Source organism: Melozone crissalis, unplaced genomic scaffold, assembly GCF_028551555.1.
Source record: "Melozone crissalis strain CALT ecotype California unplaced genomic scaffold, PUWL_Pcris_2 ptg000029l_1, whole genome shotgun sequence".
Classification (NCBI taxonomy): Eukaryota; Metazoa; Chordata; class Aves; order Passeriformes; family Passerellidae; genus Melozone; species Melozone crissalis.
The window spans coordinates 10,166,062-10,169,119 of record NW_026535807.1 but is presented as its reverse complement, the minus strand read 5'-3'; positions in this window follow the sequence as shown (position 1 = coordinate 10,169,119).

The window sequence follows — 3,058 nt, the reverse complement described above, 5'->3', positions numbered from 1 at the left end:
CTTGGATCACAGTTTTTCTGAAAAACAAAGTCAGAAACAAAGAGATAACAAAAAGAATTATCAGGTGGGCGAGAGACAGGAAATTCTTTGGCATTGTGTGCAGTCCTTTAACCTGAAGGGAAACTATCACTCGCTCCCCAAACCCAGGATGCTCTGCTGGCACCAATACTAGTACTTAGTTTACCTTCAACTTTGTATAGTGTGGAACCAATCTCCCTTTGTATAGTAGCATCCCTTCCTAGGCCTGTGTTCATGCTGCAGTGCTTGCTGTGCATCCTGGCTGCTCCCCTGAGAATGCCCAGAAGAACAGTGCTGCACAGGGCCTGAACTCTTCACCCACCAGCTCTCACACTGGGAGTCACAAAGAACTTATGAGCCCAGCAGAATCCAACCCTTTTCAGGACCTGACCCCTGGCCAAGAAATGGGAGCAGCTTACTTTATTATATCCTAGCGTCCCATAGCCCAGCAAAGGACCAGCATCCAGGTGTGTACTATGCTTACTACATAGCTGTCCACCACTCCTCAGTAACAAGACAATTCTTTGATCTTTGTGCTAATCTGGATACTTTTCCTTCCTTTTGTGCCTTAGTTGACACACATGCACTACATTACTCATCCATCCACAGAGAAGTTGCCACGACCAAACAGCATCTCACAAGAAAAAATAAACATGCAACATCCTAACCAGTAGCCCTTTTGCTGCCATCAAATCTCCTTTCTTGATGGAGCTGTCACTCACACTGCTGGCCCAGGCAGTGCCCCAAGTCTTTCACCCATCACCTCCTGCCAGCCAGCCCTCATCGGGATTAACCTCCGCCAGATGTTCCCTGATGCTCTCCTTTTCAGGATGGAACACCCCGAGGCCCCGCGCTATCCCAGGGAGGACCAGCCCTCTTCTTGCCCCAACATCTGGAGAGCGGAGGGAACAGCTGGGAGGCCCCAATAACCGCTGGGGAATGGAGGGAGGGAGGATGGGCAGGAAGATGAGGAGGACAGTCCGGCTGTGCGGGCGGCGGATCCGCGGCCCGTCCGTCCGTCCGTCCGTGCTCTTACCGGCTGGCGGTGCTGCGGGGGCGCTGCCGGGGCCGGGGCTGTCCCCGCAGGGCCGGGGCGCTGCGAGCGCGGGCGGCTCCCGCCACATCGGGGCGCGGCGGCCGCGGGTTCGAGCCCGGCCCCCGCCCGCGGAGGGAGGCGGAGGCGGCGCCGTGAGTGGCAGCCGCCGGTCCGGCCCCGGCGCCGAGCCCGCAGCGCCGCTGCCGCACGTCCCGCCACGCCGGCACAGCCACAGCCCTCCCGGTGCCCCCCGGTGCCCCCCGGCATCCCGGGTGCCGCTCCCGGAGCGCCCCCGCTCTCCCCCGGAGCCCAGGGAGGGTGGTAGGGGAAGGGAGACAGCTTCCAGCGTGGGCAGCGTAAACAGGAGGCTGCAATTCAGAGCTGCGGAAAGACGTTTCCTCTGTTTGGGTTCTTCGCGGTGTTTTTTGTTGGGTTTTTTCCCTCCTCGTTTTGGCATTTGCCAGAGCTCGTGTTGAGAGTTTCCTGTGCAAGCGCCTGCCCCCGGCACCGGCAGGGCACAGCTCCCCTTGGTTCGGGTTTTCTCCCCCTCCCGGTCTGAATCAGCGTGTTAGAAATGTGATTACAGCATCCATCACGTTTAAGCACATAAATCTCATTAAGCACTGGAGTGACCATACTCATGCAGGTCTCCTGAATCATGCAGCTCAAATTTCCAGAACAATTGAGGACATTAAATCATACCTCAGTAGCAGAGCAAACTTATATCCTGCTGGAGTCTCTCAGATGTCATGCTATGCTAAAGGGCTCTTACAGATAAAACGGTGCCCCTGGCTCAAAGCAGGGTGCACCAAAAGGAGCAAAGGTTTTGGTAAGTGGCAGTAACGAAGCCCTGCAGCTGCTCCGTGTCAAGGGTGCACGGTGCCTGCTGAACGTCACTCTGTAAGGGCAAGGCTTTAAATTTCAGCTCACTTGGTGTAATTTTACGTCTTTACTTTGCAACTGATGCTTCCCTGAGAGCGGTCAGAAGACGGCGTCTTGGTGTGAGAAACAAGAGGGGAAGGAACGCAGTTCTAAAAAGTAACAACGTTGCCAAGACAGTTTTAGACCTGTTAAGTGTATTCTCCTATCATTTTACCAATGAGCTCCGAAGTAAAATATCTACAGAGCAAGCACAAAGTCTCCTGGTGGAAGCTGACTGACAAGGGCCCTTTGGTGGCGCTTCCAGCCCAGGAATGCGACTGTTCTACACGGATCCCACACCTGGGTCTGAGCTGCAGCCACAGGATGAGTCCCAGCCCTGCCAGAGCTGTCTGTGTCATGACCTGATGTCCCCGGCTGCAGTCCCTGGAGCATCCCCAGGGGTGTATTTGGGTAGCAGCAGCACAAAGCTGCGCTTTCTCAGAAGTGCAGTAACACTGTGGATAGGTCCTGGCTTTGACGTAAGGGAGCAGTGGCTGGACCTTGATTGCAAACAGAGCTGCAGTGACCCTTTGGATAGGACAGCTCAGCTGCTCCTTGCAGCCTGGGAAGTGTCTGTTGGCACAAAGCTGAGCCACCTCATGCCGAAATGTTTTATCATCTTCCCCCTGAGTTGCAATTCACACGTGCTTCTTTCCTCTGCTCTCTCAGAGATGTTCAGGCAGCACCAGCAGTCACAAGGGGAGGGCTCAATACACTAATTTCTGTTTCTACCCACAGGGCTTTTGAAGACTGTTTCCTTCAGCAGGGAAAAAAAGAATAACATTAGTATTCCCTTTGTCACCTCCATGTTGCTTCACAACTGGACTTTCTCTCCAGCAATTATTCCCTCAGCCAAGAAGAGTGGAATTTTACAGCTTTCTTCAGTATTCTGTCTGAAGATGTGATTTCTTTATTTTCTTCCCAGTTTTCTCCTATAAAATGGCATTTCTTGGGTGACCAGGGACTACTGGAGACATTTCTCAAATAAAAATCTTGATTTATTACTTCAGTTAGCCCTGTCACAGACTTAGTTGGACTCCTGTGTCTTGCAAGCTCCCATGTCAGCAGTGGGGCTGTGTTGAG